Source organism: Rhamphochromis longiceps, linkage group LG18 (assembly GCF_057381845.1).
Source record: "Rhamphochromis longiceps isolate RC_006_pf linkage group LG18, R_longiceps_female_GT1.1, whole genome shotgun sequence".
Lineage (NCBI taxonomy): Eukaryota > Metazoa > Chordata > Actinopteri > Cichliformes > Cichlidae > Rhamphochromis > Rhamphochromis longiceps.
Genome location: NC_140574.1, coordinates 35,255,399 through 35,272,787, shown reverse-complemented (window position 1 = coordinate 35,272,787; position 17,389 = coordinate 35,255,399). Strand labels below are relative to the sequence as shown.

The 17,389-nt window shown below is 41.6% G+C and overlaps 1 pseudogene; it reads left to right on the top strand.

The window, feature by feature from the left end:
• Nucleotides 1-534: 534 nt before the first annotated feature.
• Nucleotides 535-6,386, top strand: LOC146648752 (uncharacterized; annotated as a pseudogene).
• Nucleotides 6,387-17,389: the final 11,003 nt, after the last annotated feature.

Here is a 17,389-nt window from a genome sequence, read left to right as displayed (position 1 = left end):
GATGGGGCTTTCTGAGGTATTTGCAGTATTTGCTCCATAAGCCTTGTCTCAGAAAAGTATCTGTGTGTCTTTCCTGCATCATATAAAGGATAGAACAAAAATCACAAGAGTCATAGACTGAATTTTACAAAACATATTTATTTTTCTAAAAACAAACCAAAAGAATAAAACAATTAATAAATATACCTGAAAGAGGTAAGCTAAATAGGGCAGGTTCTCCTAAAACGTGTTAATTCTAACATCGTTAGGGATGGGAATCGTTCTTGTAGAGAACCAGTTCCCAATAATCAAATTCCTTGGAATTGTTACTCTGCTTGTCTGGAACCCGCTTATCGCTTCCAGTCGCACTTGCTCTACAGTTAGCTGAATTCAGTTTGTGTGGATAATAGTGGCACAGTCTACAGCATGGATATGGACATAGCTTTATTTTTTACTTCTTTGCACAAGAGGACAAAAGCACAGTGGTATAGTGGAAACTGCATCCTGGATGAAAACAGCTGCATTATGCATAATTTTCGCTCTTAGCAAGGACCAATGACTGTAGAAAAGACGGACGACCTGGCTGCACCTGGCTCCTATTGTACAAAAAAGGAAGCCTAAAATTTCTTGCTTGTGGGAGCTGCCATGTTATAATTTTAGAGCCAGTTTCTGCAGTAGTGACTTGAGGTGGACTGGCTGTGTCACGCTCCTGCCCACAAACCTGCTGGACATGGCCCCGAGAACCCTGGGTCTGCCTGGTCCTGCCAGATTTGGCCAGTAATGCTGCACTAATGAATAAGACTAACTAGTCACCAACTATTCACTTAGCTAGCTAAAGTTATTAAGTTAGCTAAAGAGTTGGGATGCTGCGTAAGACATAAATAAACCTGAAATACAATGGTTTTGGACATTCTTTTGCATATTTCCCTACTGTAGGGGTCTCTGCAAGCATACGGGGCTCTGAGAGGGTACAGGATGACAATTTTGGAATTCTACTGGAAACAATCAATCATATTTTTAGCTAACAGCTACAATAAGCATAACAGTTACTGTTAGGTTATTTGTTTACATGATGCTTTTTCTTATACAGATAATACATTTATTAGACGGAGGTTCTGAAACGGGACTTTACTGGATTATTAAATACTGTAAACTCTCTGAATGCAGCTGTATTCATCAGTGGACCTGTACCGCCCGTCAGAGGAGGAGACGAGGTTGTTTGCACTGAATAAATGGCTTATATCAGCATGTACTGACCACTCAGTGCATTTTATCAACAATTTTAATATTTTTTGGGAATGCAGGCATCTGTTTAAAGCAAATGGATTTAATTTTAACAAGTCAGGGGTGAAACTGTTTTCCTCCAACTTGTTTTATTCCATACGTCATCCATCTGTGCTTGGTGCCAAGGCTGAGATAAATGAGGAGTTATCTCATAAAGAGGAACAAACAGTACTCCAAGAACAGACAAAGCCCAGCAGAAACCTTGAGGAGGAGCCTCATCTGCCCCCACCTGGGATGAGCTTCAGAAAGGTGAGACATCTGAGGCAAGAAGAGGGGTCCCTATTTGTCTCCACCTCTCTCAACAACAACAACGACCAGGACCAGGGACCACGACCTTCCCCAGTCCCCCAAACCCCTGACAGGTCATCACCCTCCTCCCCCTCCCTTTCTCCCTCAGATCTACTCCCCGGCCCAGTCCCTTTTTGTCCCCCATAAACCCCCCACCAGAGCAGCCAAAGGTTCGCCATCGAGCCAAAACGTATGACGCCTTTTGTATGGCCTGCTTTAACAACGTGCTAACCTTATTTACAATCAATATTGTATGGATGTAATAATGATACTAAATGTACCTCCTGACCCAGTATGAACCTTCCAGATCCCTCAGGTCATCTGAACCCGGTTTTTTATCAGTTCCCAGAGTCAGAACCAGACACGGAGAAGCTGCATTCAGCTTTTATGCTCCTTATATCTGGAACAAACTCCCAGAAAGCCTCAGATCAGCTGAAACACTCAGTTTATTTACATCCAGGTTGAAGACTCACCTGTTCTCAGCTGCATTTGAATAAAGCACTAAATCCACACTTTTAAGCTTAAATTTCAAAACTTATATTTTAACTACTGATTTTATCTACTGTTTTTTTAATCAATTTTAAATCTTGCTTTTTATTGTTTTTGTTTTTTAATGTCTCTGTAAAGCACTTTGAATCACCTTGTTGTTGAATTGTGCTATACAGGGAGTGCAGAATTATTAGGCAAATGAGTATTTTGTCCACATCATCCTCTTCATGCATGTTGCCTTACTCCAAGCTGTATAGACTCGAAAGCCTACTACCAATTAAGCATATTAGGTGATGTGCATCTCTGTAATGAGAAGGGGTGTGGTCTAATGACATCAACACCCTATATCAGGTGTGCATAATTATTAGGCAACGTCCTTTCCTTTGGCAAAATGGGTCAAAAGAAGGACTTGACAGGCTCAGAAAAGTCAAAAATAGTGAGATATCTTGCAGAGGGATGCAGCAGTCTCAAAATTGCAAAGCTTCTGAAGCGTGATCATCGAACAATCAAGCGTTTCATTCAAAATAGCCAACAGGGTCGCAAGAAGCGTGTGGAAAAACCAAGGCGCAAAATAACTGCCCATGAACTCAGAAAAGTCAAGCGTGCAGCTGCCAAGATGCCACTTGCCACCAGTTTGGCCATATTTCAGAGCTGCAACATCACTGGAGTGCCCAAAAGCACAAGGTGTGCAATACTCAGAGACATGGCCAAGGTAAGAAAGGCTGAAAGACGACCACCACTGAACAAGACACACAAGCTGAAACGTCAAGACTGGGCCAAGAAATATCTCAAGACTGGTTTTTCTAAGGTTTTATGGACTGATGAAATGAGAGTGAGTCTTGATGGGCCAGATGGATGGGCCCGTGGCTGGATTGGTAAAGGGCCGAGAGCTCCAGTCCGACTCAGACGCCAGCAAGGTGGAGGTGGAGTACTGGTTTGGGCTGGTATCATCAAAGATGAGCTTGTGGGGCCTTTTCGGGTTGAGGATGGAGTCAAGCTCAACTCCCAGTCCTACTGCCAGTTTCTGGAAGACACCTTCTTCAAGCAGTGGTACAGGAAGAAGTCTGCATCCTTCAAGAAAAACATGATTTCCATGCAGGACAATGCTCCATCACACGCGTCCAAGTACTCCACAGCGTGGCTGGCAAGAAAGGGTCTAAAAGAAGAAAAACTAATGACATGGCCTCCTTGTTCACCTGATCTGAACCCCATTGAGAACCTGTGGTCCATCATCAAATGTGAGATTTACAAGGAGGGAAAACAGTACACCTCTCTGAACAGTGTCTGGGAGGCTGTGGTTGCTGCTGCACGCAATGTTGATGGTGAACAGATCAAAACACTGACAGAATCCATGGATGGCAGGCTTTTGAGTGTCCTTGCAAAGAAAGGTGGCTATATTGGTCGCTGATTTGTTTTTGTTTTGTTTTTGAATGTCAGAAATGTATATTTGTGAATGTGGAGATGTTATATTGGTTTCACTGGTAAAAATAAATAATTGAAATGGGTATATATTTGTTTTTGTTAAGTTGCCTAATAATTATGCACAGTAATAGTCACCTGCACACACAGATATCCCCCTAAAATAGCTAAAACTAAAAACAAACTAAAAACTACTTCCAAAAACATTCAGCTTTGATATTAATGAGTTTTTTGGGTTCATTGAGAACATGGTTGTTGTTCAATAATAACATTATTCCTCAAAAATACAACTTGCCTAATAATTCTGCACTCCCTGTATAAATAAACTTGCCTTGCCTTACCAACCTAAGACTTTATCTGCTGGTCATTTGACATGACGAATGACTTCTGAATAGGGATGGGTACCGGTGTCCGGTGCCATGATGGCACCGGTTCTGACATAAACGGTAGTAACCAGACCGAAAAGCAGCGCACATTTCGGTGCTTTATTTCGGTGCTTTTTTTTCCTGAGCTGTGATACACTTCTAGCCAATCATTTTACGTTTCCGAGGATAGTAGGCGGGCCCAGGTACGTACGTTCTTTTAGAATAGAGCTACAGATTAAAAATGCCCAAGGCGAAGCGGTCAAAGTCTGGCTGTACTTCACAGCAAAAATGCAAACTCAGCAGCAACAAGTGCTTTAAGCTGATACTGTGATACTGTCAAAGGAGGTAACACCTTAAATCCGATGAAACACCTGGCGACGCATACCGTTTTTTTTTAAAAGCCAAGAAATGCGCTGTATTTGATAGCTTGCTGCGAGACCTCACACCGAGCACATCTACTGCGGGTGTGGTGCCTGTTATCGGACCCGGAGTTAGCAACATCCCCAAAAACAGGAAGAGGAGAGTCCTGGCCCCTAGCCCTGCCAGTGTATCAGAAATGATGAGGATGATGATGCAGCAGCAGCCATTCTTCTCTGCGTGAGTAGCTTAATGTTGTTCGTGTGTAATTTACGTTGAGTAGGCTAACCACGTTATTACATTAATGCATGTAAGGTGAACTAGCAAACATCATCATAGTTACATGCGGCTGTCTTGTTTGATGGCAGATACTCCCTTCACCCTGGCCAAAAAGGCTAAAATGACCAAAGAAAAAGAGGGAAACAGCTGAACATGAGAGGTTTTTGGATAAAGTTTGTGTTTTTTCCATTGATTAAGCACTGCTTCCAGCCAAGAGTGATACCATATATGCCCCATAGCTGCAGAAAAGGCTAACATTGTTATCTTTTTACAAAAACCAGCTGAACATGAGAGGTTTTTGGACCAATTTTGTGTTCTCCATTCTTTAAGCACCGGTTTGAGCACCGGCACCATTTCAAAAGTACCGATTTGGCACCGGTACCAGATAAAACCTAAACGATACCCATCCCTACTTCTGAATACTTAATCTGTGCACTTCAAGATGCTGTAGGTCCGCTCACTAACACTGGGTGCGCAGGTACAACATAGCACTATTAACCGGCACTCGATTACTCTGCGGCTTTCAAGATGGACCCGGATGTATAACCCCAAAAACTGAAGTCAGAACTGAAGTTGAATGGTGTGAAATGAAACTGTAGGCATTCAAGAGCTAAATATAAATAATGATGGAATACAATTTGAAATTGAATTAATTAATTTTCAAAATATAAAATTCAGTTTAAATTTAGTGATGATCAATTTCAAACCAATACATTTGATTTCAAATTAGGCCTATTCAAATTCAGCTTTAGAAGCTTTTATTCAATCTGAGCAATTCAAATTTGAATTTAACTTATTCAAATTCAGTTTCTGATGGCACAAAGTTCTGCCCATACATAACACCACACATTTATTTTAGGTTTATTGTCCATTCATTTAGAAACCTGTTGCTGGCAAACTGTTCTGAATACTTTGTTTATGCATCCAAACATTACCCAGTGTTGCAGAGTGATATGCACAGAACAATTTGCTCCTTGAGGCACTATTGCTGCGAATTGGCTGTCACTTTTAAGAGGACCCAAACACAGACCACAGGAGACAAAACTGCACTTTGACTGAGGGCATGTTGATTATTAAGGCAGATAACAGGAACATGAACTGAAACACCTAATCTAAAATAATGAAAAACAGACTGTGGAACACCTAAACTGGGGAAGCTAGAATAAACAAAGGACGGTTGGTTCAAAAGCTGGCTCATGAACAAGGTACATGAATCTTTCCAATAACTGGTCAGAAACTAAATACTGCTTATTGCTGCCAACTGTAGCCCTGTGTTATAAATGGCTGATCTTAGGGTACAGGAAACGGTGACTGGCTCAGAAACATTTAACATTTTCTTATTACGCCCATTAACAGAAATTAATATGTTATTTTTAATTGTCTCAGACCCCAGAGAATCTTTAAATACGGCAGATTTGGCCATACTACATGGAGTCCCGTTCCTATTGTTAACCACCTCTACTGGACATAGCTATAATTCGTTCCCCAATGGGGAATAATAATCTCAACATGGCAAGGAAGAGCAGGCCCGCTGCTGTGGCACAATGATGACTGGAGAGCTGGAAGGCAAAAGTGAGGCTGGTGAATCTCGCACTGGGAGGAGCCTCAGGGTGCCGATCTTAATCTGCTCTGGACCCCAACGCTGAGGATGTGATGCTGGCTTACCGGGTTGCTGCTGACGTGGCTGCTGCATCGGAGACTGCGTGGCTGAGGAGGTCCTTATGGCCTGAGCTAATCCCTGGGCATGGAGCCCCTGTTTCAGGGGAACAAGGAGGTCCAACGCCTTCACGAGTCGCAGAAACTGCAGGAGGTTCCCTCCAGATTATAGCGTCCATAGCCGCCAAGCCAACGGACACAGTCTTTGAGTCTATAGACCCAATGATGCGAAGAGACGACTCTCGGGAGCCTCTCAAGCTCCTCACTTAACTCCTCTGGGATGTCTGCTGGGTCCATCATGTTTGTGATCTTCTGTCGAGGATGGCTGTGTGAAGCAGGCAGGATAGGACCAAAACGCAGACTCATGGAGGCAAAAAAACCTCAAACTCAGCTTCATTACCAAAATGGAGAAAATATAAACTAAATTGAGGCTATTTTATATATTGGCGGCTATTTATTTGGTACAAATAAAACTCAATTGAATTGAATTGCCAAAGGTGTTCTACTTTCCTACCGAACTTTCCGTATGGCATCATTTATCCATGGATGAGCTTTTTTTTTTTTTTTTATTAACTCCAAACAGTGATTGTTAAAACACTGTGTAGCAACATCAGCATCATTGTAACCCCTCATCAAATTTGGCTCAAGCAAATCAAAAAACCTCTGAGCAAAATCCTGATTTATGAACTGCTCATGGATCATGAGATCCATGAGCCAAGAGAAAACACAAGGGCCAAGGTGTGGCTTTTAGAGTGAGTGGGTTCAGAGACATGCTGAATAAAATTAAAAGAGCGTGTAATAGATATAAAGTCAGAGGCCATGCTACAGCTAAGATCATCAATGTGAGAAACTGTGCAAAAATAGGAGTGCCAAGCTTTGTTTCATTATACTTAAAGACTTAAGGCTGTAATTTACGGTGGCCCCTAGAGACAAAGCACGTACAAACTCCAAAGCACGTACAAACTCCAAAACACTTGCAAACTCCAAAACACATGCAAACTCCAAAACACGTACAAACTCCAAAACACTTGCAAACTAAAAAACACATGCAAACTCCAAAACACTTGCAAAATCCAAAACACTTGCAAAATCCAAAACACGTACAAACTCCAAAACACTTGCAAACTAAAAAACACATGCAAACTCCAAAACACGTACAAACTCCAAAACACTTGCAAAATCCAAAACACTTGCAAACTCCAAAACACAACGGAAGTGCTCCAGGACGCTAGGGGCAGTGTTGAGCTCGATTTGCAAAATAAACGGCAAGTTTGTCTGTATGGGACGGTCTAGTCTCCGTCGCGCTTCCCAGGTTGCCTAGCAACCATGATACTAACCGCTGGAAACGTGTCATACAACTTTGTTTGACAGAAATGAAGGAGAACATATTTTGTTCATTTGTTTGTTTGTTTCTACAAGAGCTTTGTGTGACTTGATAAGTATCTGAGGCTGAGACCACAGGACAGTAAAACATGATTTTTGGGCTTCATTTCTGTACTGAACAGTTATTTCAAGATTAGTTAGTAAAGAAGAATTAGCTGATGTTGTTTATGAGACTAAAGTCATATCACTTTGGTAATGTAAATATAATATGGCCAATATTATGGTTATTATATTAGTCATTGTTAGCTATTACAGCAGTGAACATGAACTCTGTGTTAAATACTGAGCTTCAGTACAGATTCAAGTTGCAGTTATTTACATGTCTTATCACCTTAAATCTTCACTCAAAGACAAGTATCTTTGACAGTGCATATATAGGTGTATCATATATAAGAGACAAATGTTGTTCCTTCAGTATGTTGGCATTACTAAATTTGGCTCATTGCTTACATATATTTATTAAAAGAAAATGTACAAGCTGTGATAACTGTTTCTGATAAAATGAAGAGTAGACTGATATATGAAATATTCCTTTATTGGGTGAGAAAATCAGACCATGTCATAACTGCTTTAAGTCATACAGAATAGTAGAGCTGGGTGATATGAGATTTTTTCATATCACGATATGTTTTTTTCATTTCAGGCGATAACGATATCTATCATGATATAAGCCAAATAACTATATTTGTAAGATTTAAATGTGCCGTTGCTCACAAGTAAAATGTGAAATAATCAGCAGCTTGTTTTTATTTAAATATTTATTTCCCATATTAAGTTCAACAGGGTAGATGTACTTAAGGAACATGAGACTTTTTCAGATAAATAAAGGCAAATATTGCAAACTACACAAAAGGCAGCCGCTAAAGCGTTTAAGTTTCAAAATAGAACAAATGAAACAGACTAAATTGTCAATTCCACTTAGAAACAAAATATTAATTCTAAAAATAAATCTTAGTTTGTTTTACAGAAGAACAGACAAAACTGACTAACTTTTGTCAATATCAAATAAACTGAGAACTAAAAGGAAATTCTCAATCTCTCCTTGTTGTATAGCTTAGCTTTTCAAACAGTTTTAACAGTTACTTTAGTCTGACAAAAGCCGAATGACGAATTAGCGCTTCCAGTCAGAGACTGAGGCTACGTCCACACGTACACGGGTATTTTTGAAAACGGAGATTTTCCGTTTTCGTTTTAAAAAATAATCCCGTCCACACATAAAGGCAGAAATGAAGGAAAACGCTGCTATGAACATGCCAAAGCAGCAGGTGGCGCTAGATTCCTAACCGTGCAGAAATGTTGGCCAATCAGAAGTCTAGAAGCCTCGGTGGGAAAAAGTAAACAAAGCTGGGGCATAGAAGCAGAACCGAGTCGTATGTGTGGACGGACAGTAACTGTGTGTATATGTAAGCATTTAAACACTGCAGAGAGTAGAATTAACAGTAACAGTATTGTAGAAATTCATTCACCGAAACAATAACGTGGCGCACAGTGTGACGCATGCACCAGTTTATTGTATTTCCAGACTTGCTTTCGGCACAATTTACAGTGCACGCTACTCTATTTTTTGTCAGACTTGAAATAGCCGAAATACCTTCACACTACGGAACATCTATGGCTCCTCCGTTCGACAATCTCTCCGGCGTTGGAACCATCATCTGTTTTCTCTTCGGTCACGCTCGGTTGATTTTTCTAGTCGGCACACTCATTTCCTCCATTACCCGCTGGCTGCTTCCCAAACAAACACACGTGCGGCTTGGCACTTGTGCTGTACGTAACAAGTCACGCGACGTGACGCTGCGGCTGTGATTGGTTCGGCTCTGCGCTACTTAATTTGGATTGGCTGACCTTATTTTTTTTTTTTTTTCTTTTTTTTGAGGACAAGAGCGGCGAGGTCTATCGCGATAGCTTAATTTCTCTATCGAGTAAAAGTTATATCGCGATACATATCGTTATCGTTCTATCGCCCAGCTCTACAGAATAGATATCAGAGCCTTAAACAGGCTGGCTTCTGCTAAATGGGTCAAACTGGGCAGAAAGTCTACAAACACATAACATCCTTATAGAATATGACGTAACACTATAGATCAACTTACCTCAGAATATATAAAGCATATAAACAATTACAGCAATATGATGCAACAAACACAGCAGTGCTACTGATCCAAAATACTCAAAGCTTCATAGAACTGAAACCAACATTTATTTTAGCTCCATTCTGCTGCTGATACAGACTTTAGGTTTCTGAACATTAACCTTGTTGCTGCCTTTCATAGTGTGTAACTTGAAGGCCCTGAGTACTTTCTCCCACACTGAAAACACTGGGATGATCACATTATTTGAACATTACCTAATAAGACTGATTCAGGACAGACAGTTATGTTAAACTTTCCTAGCAGTCCTTCACAAACAGGGAACAGTCTGTCTATTCTCTCCATCTGTCAGCTGCTGCTGGCTCTTCCTCCTCCTCTTCCTCACACACTGCTGAGTTTGTCCTGGTGGATCATCAGGGCTGCAAAGCCTCACAGATGATGTGCAGCAGTGGGTCCCTCAGTCTGTCCTCACTCTGGACACTTGCAGTCGTCACACATGGAAATCAAATGTGTGATAAGCTGCAGGATTCAAACACAAGTGTAACTTATAAACACACGTTCATACTTTTATTCCACAATCAGAGAGAAAGAAACAGAGAGAGAGTGCAGGACAGACAGACAGGTGACAGTCTCAGGTGTACACACTGCTACACAACAGCACAAAAGAAGGAGGATTTAGTGTTTGTGTTATTACGAAACAAGAAGAGTCCCAGATGGTACAGTGGACACATGTGTGACTCCTGTGATTAAAGCATCTTTCTTTCAGCTTAACGAGTGAACCGTCAGCTCGTTCAAACACACGTTAAAGTCCGTTTGGCTCGACACCACCGAACAGAGGCAGCAATATAACATAGCTAACATTAACAGTGCAGTGAATCCTGCTTGTGCCGTGATATTCAGGACTGCAAACCGAGCAGCATCACTGACTTTCAGCTTGTTGTGTTTGTGGATATATGACTGACTTTAATTCCACAGCATGTGTTTAGCCTGTCTTCCTTCTCTCACCCCAACCGGTCGCAGCAGATGGCCCCGCCCCTCCCTGAGCCTGGTTCTGCCGGAGGTTTCTTCCTGTTAAAAGGGAGTTTTTCCTTCCCACTGTCGCCAAAGTGCTTGCTCATAGGGGGTCATATGATTGTTGGGTTTTTCTCTGTATCTATGAAGCGCCTTGAGGCGACTTTTGTTGTGATTTGGCGCTATATAAATAAAATTGAATTGAATTGAATTATCCACAAAATCATCACAATCTCTGTAAGATTAAGGTCGCCTATATATTAGGGGTGCAACGATACACAAAATTCACGGTTCGGTTCGGTTCGATACTTTGGTGTCACGGTTCGATATTTTTTTCGATACAAAAAAAATGTTCATGCCTTTTTAATTTGTCATTTATTAAAATTATAAATATATATTTTAACTCAAAAGTACAGTTTTTAAATTTAATGTTGCTGAAAGTAATTAAAAAAATAAATCTGATTGAGGAATCACTCATCTTTGGAAAAGAGAGTTTATTACAGAGAAATGTCTCTTTCCAAAATAAAAGCTATACTATACGCTTCTTCTGGGCTATATTCTCAGCAGCATATTGTAGCGGGTCAGGGCTGTTCGGGGTTCTGTTTGTACAGTTATGTTTTGTTTATGTTGCCATAGTGACGAGTGACGCCCTCTCGCTGCGACGGTGTGTCCTTCCGGGGTCAGAGGGCGCCCTGTGTGTTGTTGTTGTTGTTGCTGTGCGGTTGCCGCGCTGAGCAGTTAGCTAGCGGCAGTGTTCTTCTGCAGATGTCAATAAATGGCTGTGCTCCCTGGCTAGCTCACGGGAAGCAAGACCAAACGATACCTCCGTCTCCTCGTTGTCTGAGCTCGCCACATTGGTGTCAGAAGTGGGATGATGGTGGCACCCCATGTTCTGACCCGAGTGACTTTTCCCCCGCCGGTCGTGACCGGCCGGTGCGCCAAAAGAAGGCACCTGGACATTTGCAAAGTGAAAGCAAAAAACAAGCGCAAATTCAAACGCGATTTCAATATGTCACATATTGACAGTGGCTCACCGATGCCAATGACATAATTACCCAGCTACATTTCTGAAAGAATGCATCTGGACTCCCCAGGAACCTACGCCAGGATCCTGTTTGTGGACTTCAGCTCTGCCTTCAACACCATCCTTCCAGACCATCTCCGAGGCAAGCTTTCCCAGATGAATGTGCCTGATCCCATCTGCCGGTGGATCACTGACTTCCTGACGGACAGGAAGCAGCATGTGAGGCTGGGAAAGAATGTCTCGGACTCTCGGACCATCAGCACCGGCTCCCCTCAGGGCTGTGTTCTTTCTCCTCTGCTCTTCTCCCTGTACACCAACTGCTGCACCTCCACCCACCAGTCTGTCAAGCTAATCAAGTTTGCAGATGACACCACCGTTATTGGGCTCATCTCGGACGGGGATGAGTCTGCCTACAGGAGGGAGGTTGAACGTCTGGTGTCTTGGTGCAGCCACAACAACCTGGTGCTGAATGCCCAGAAGACAGTGGAGATTATTGTGGACTTCAGGAAGCACACAGCCCCACTCCCCCCCATCATCCTGACTGACACCCCCATCACCTCTGTGGACTCATTCCGCTTCCTGGGTACCACCATCACTCAGGACCTGAAGTGGGAGCCCACCATCACCTATGTCATCAAGAAAGCCCAGCAGAGGATGTACTTCCTGAGGCAGCTGAAGAAATTCAACCTGCCAACACGGACGATGATGCAATTCTACACCGCAATCATCGAGTCCATCCTCACCTCCTCCATCACCGTGTGGTACGCTGGAGCCACTATCAGGGACAAACAGAGACTGCAGCGTGTTGTGCGCTCTGCTGAGAAGGTGATTGGCTGTAGACTCCCATCTCTGCAGGACCTGTACACCTCCAGGACACTGCGGCGTGCAGCTCGGATCTCAGCTGACCCTTCTCACCCTGGATACAGTCTGTTTGACCTGCTCCCCTCAGGCAGGAGGCTCCGGTCCATTCGCACCAGAACCTCTCGCCATAAGAACAGTTTCTTCCCCTCTGCTGTTGGACACATGAACAATAACCGTATGACTGTTCCCACCACTAACTCATGACCCTACGCTGTGTTCACTGCATGATTCCATGTTTTGGCACTGATCACCACCTGCACTCATGTATATATCTTTCTACGTAGCACTTTTAATTCTTATTCTCATGTATATATCTCATGTATATCTCATGCATATATCTTTCTACGTAGCACTTTTAATTCTTATTCTTACTTTTATTTTTTCATGTCTATTTAAGCGCAATTTATGACAGCATGTTTGCACTGAAGCACCGCAGCAATTTCCTAATGTTGTAAACCTGCTCAACATTTGGCAATAAAACCCTTTCTGATTCTGATTCTGAAAAAAAGCATTGACATATATTTTTCCTTCCTACGATAGGCCGACGGGCAGGGCAGAGATAGATTTTGGTAGCCCGTCTGAAAAAAATCGCTAGCCCCAGGATGTCGGGCTAGCGATTTTGCGAGCCCTGTATCTGATTGAGGAATCACTCATCTTTGGAAAAGAGTTTATTACAGAGAAATGTCTCTTTCCAAAATACAAGCTATACTATCCGCTTCTTCTGGGCTATATTCTCAGCAGCATATTAAACATATAAGGAGAATCATGTGCTAACAGCTGTCTAAATGACTCGGCTAAAGTTAGTAGCATGCTTGTTGTTTTTGTCTTTGCACTAGGATGATGTCGGCGTAAATGTGCAGTCATATTCGTTGTGTTCCCACTAGTGCTTTCAGGTTAATCTCGTTGAAATGACCTTAACGCCACAACACGGCAAATCTCCGTTAACGAGCTACCGCCGATCGCCCCGTGCATGGGGCTAGACGGCCAACACATTAACGAGCTAACTGCGCTAACACACTAGTTCCCACCCATGTAATTGAGCATTGCATGGCACATCCAACATACTGTTTTACTTTAGTCCATGACTCGCTTACCTTCAGGGTCATACGTCACATGAAAACCAAAATAATTCCAAACGCCAGATCTGAATGAGAGTGGGGGAGGTCCATGTTGCAAGGAGAGCTTAACTTCTGTCTTGCTAGCTTGCCCTGCGCTCTTCCTTCTGACTATGCTGTCTGTGTTGAGCGCTCAGTGGATCTGCGCTCGACAGTGCAGCCTAGGCGGAGTAGTCGAACGCAGATTCACTGAGCGCTCAACACAGACAGCATCGTCAGAAGGAAAGTTGATAAAATAAATTACAAATGTTGTATTGTTCGATACATATGCGTACCGAACCGAAAGCACTGTATCGAACGGTTCAATATCGATACGAATATCGTTGCACCCCTACTATATATATTTTTTTTAAAGTAAAGGCTTTAAAACCAAGTTAATTCTGAAAGTATAGACATCGCTAATGTCACATAACTTTCCTGACATGTGGCCAACAATAATGGTTTAATGTTCTTCATTAAAAAATATTTGCGCATAAATAAGTGACATAATATTCAGTACTTACTTCTGAAAGTTTACTCTTCCTCCGCTCCGCTTCCACCGTTTTTTTTCGGCAAAATTATCCACACCACCACCGCACTATGAAGTCTGGGATATGTTGGGCCATGAAGGCTACACCGACCCATCCTTAAAATTCAGGGAAATTAAGGACGTACACTCAACAAAAATATAAACGCAACACCTTTGTTACACCTGTGCACTACTCATGATGTCAGATCAGCATCCTGATGTGGCACACCTGTGAGGTGGGATGGATTATCTCAATATGGCAGATGTGCCCACTACCACACATTTGGACTGATTTGTGACCACTGTTTGGGAGGGATGGTTATATTGTGTATCTGGAATGAATTTTAGGTCTCTACGTCCATCCCATGGGGAATGGGAGCAGTAACAAAGGTGTTGCGTTTATATTTTTGTTGAGTGTATTTGAGGGCCGCATGTAGAGCAGCCTTTGAATTGGGAAAGCCTTCTCTTGTCGCTGTGACGTAATCGGCCTTAAAATGCGGCCTTTAAGGCTGCAAACCCCCTTACTTGACTGTATGTCTAAAATGTGATAAATGAAGTTAAAAAAAAAAAAAAAAAAAAAGGCTGCAAACCCCTAATCCGGTCATTGGTACTTCCTGGCTTGTGTAGTTACTAGGTAACAAAAGCTCAACACTGCCCCTAGCGTCCTGGAGCACTTCCGTTGTGTTTTGGAATTTGCATGTGTTTTTGAGTTTGCAAGTGTTTTTGAGTTTGTACGTGTTTTGGAATTTGCATGTGTTTTTTAGTTTGCATGTGTTTTGGAGTTTGTACGTGTTTTGGAGTTTGTACGTGTTTTGGAATTTGCATGTGTTTTTTAGTTTGCATGTGTTTTGGAGTTTGTACGTGTTTTGGAGTTTGTACGTGTTTTGGAATTTGCATGTGTTTTTGAGTTTGCAAGTGTTTTTGAGTTTGTACGTGTTTTGGAATTTGCATGTGTTTTTTAGTTTGCATGTGTTTTGGAGTTTGTACATGTTTTGGAGTTTGCATGTGTTTTTTAGTTTGCATGTGTTTTGGAGTTTGTACGTGTTTTGGAGTTTGCATGTGTTTTTTAGTTTGCATGTGTTTTGGAGTTTGCAAGTGTTTTGGAGTTTGCATGTGTTTTGGAATTTGCATGTGTTTTGGAGTTTGCAAGTGTTTTGGAGTTTGTACGTGCTTTGTCTCTAGGGGCCACCGTAGTAATTAGTGTCAAAGGTGCTTCAACAAAGTATTAAGCAAAAACTGTGAATATGTATATACACGTTATACTTTTGTTTTTCATTTTTAATTCAATTGGATTCATTTTAAACTGTTGTTACCATAGGGTAGGCTATTGTGTGTAATATTTTGAGGTGAAAGATTCATTTAAACTTGCTCACACTGCACCAGCTTGGCCAATACAGTCTCCAATGTGGGGTAAAGGATTAGTATCCTTTACCCCACATATAGTTAGTTCCATATAGTCACTGTGCTTTCTCCAATCTGTAAAACACTGTGGCAACTTTGATTTTTTGATCAATAGACAAGGGGAAGTCCAGCTTGATGAAGACATCACTGCAATGTTATTTTCCTACCATATACTGAACTTTAAGATTAATTTTTTTCTTTTCCTCAGAGACTAAAATCTTTGCCGGATCAGTTTTGCATTACTCGCATCAAAATATGTTCAATCCAAGTCATTTTAGAAGGTGTGTCCCCAAAGCAAGATGGAAAACTTCTATAGATCAGCTCAATATGTTTGTCAATAGGCAAATAACCCAAGAAACAACTCAAAATTCTGAAGTTCATTGATTTGGTTTTAACAAGTTAATGTGGCAAAGTTTGCTTTTCTCCAAAGGCCTCCTGAAGCTAATACTCAGCAGATATAGTCCCCAGAATATCAGTCAACCACAAATGACCAAACTGTGACTAATAACTCGGACTTTCTCTAAAGGCAAACCCAAAGATACGACTAGCCAATTTAGTGTACACAAATGTAACACTGAAGTCTTACAAAATAGCACACCAAGCTTTTAATTAAGCATAAAAAAACTTGAGAACAAGATAATTGTGCAGACGAGTCTCCATTTGTCACAACCAGGCTCAAAGTATGTGATAAAAAAAGAACAAGAACACATATAGAGTTTGGAGGCCATTGGACTGGTTCTTATAGCACTTTTCTACTCTACCTGAGCACTCTACACAATTTGTTCATTCACCTAATCACACCCATTTAGTGCTAACTAACAACCATACATTCTTTCACACTCCAATGGATGCATCAAAGGGCAACCTGGGATTAGTATCTTGTCCAAGGATACTTGGCATGCACACTGGAGCAGACTAGAATCGAACCACCAACCTTCCGGTTAGTAGGCGACCTGCTCTACCACCTGAGCTCCAGCCACCCCTGATATTTTACAATATTTCAGTTAAATAAAATAAAGACACCTAGCTTGAACGACTGTCAGCATATCAACACATGATGTCTGAATTCACAGAGGGTATTTGAGAGAGCATGTGCTAAAAACAAAACTGAAATGCTTTATCAGCTAAGCAGCGTCCATGAAAAATAAGCAGAGAAGAAACCCAAGAGGTTCTGGGCAGAGCTAGTTTATGGGCGTTTTATACACCAGAGCCCTGCCTGCTCAGGTGTGCTGCCATTTGAAATTGGGTCAGTTTCACCCACCATACAGGCAACAAGAAAACAAGGCAAGCACTATCTATAATATATAAAGAATAATAAAAATCTAAGACCCTTCAAGTTACCAATCAAAGCAGTTCTGTTGTATTGTCCAATGTCAAAATCAAAATGAACTCGATCTTTATGTTAAAAATTAAAAAATATTTTATGTTTGCTGTCAGATATCTAAACCAGAAATATTTTTAACTGGTACTTATTCAGCAAAATAACTTCAATTGCTTCAATTAACTCACACTGAAAAAAGAGAAACTCAAAATATTGAAGTTATAGATTTTTAGGGGAAATTACGTTTACACAATGTATTTAACTACTTTGAGTATTAGGGTTTAAAGTGTATTATATTATTTATTTGCGTTTTGACCTGTTTCGCTTAGGATATTGAAAACTAGGGCTATTTTGGTAGGAAAGTGTGCTTGTGTTTAACGGTTTAACTGCGGGGCTGAAGCCTCCACTCCACAACTAAGCTCCTCTGAGCGTGCAAAGGCATGAACATCCCGTGCACAAAGCTACACCAACAAGAGCTGGCAAGAGGCTTCACAATATCAGATCCGCTGGAAGCACCGAAAGACAGCATCGGCACGCTGCCGGGTGCTAGAAGAGATAC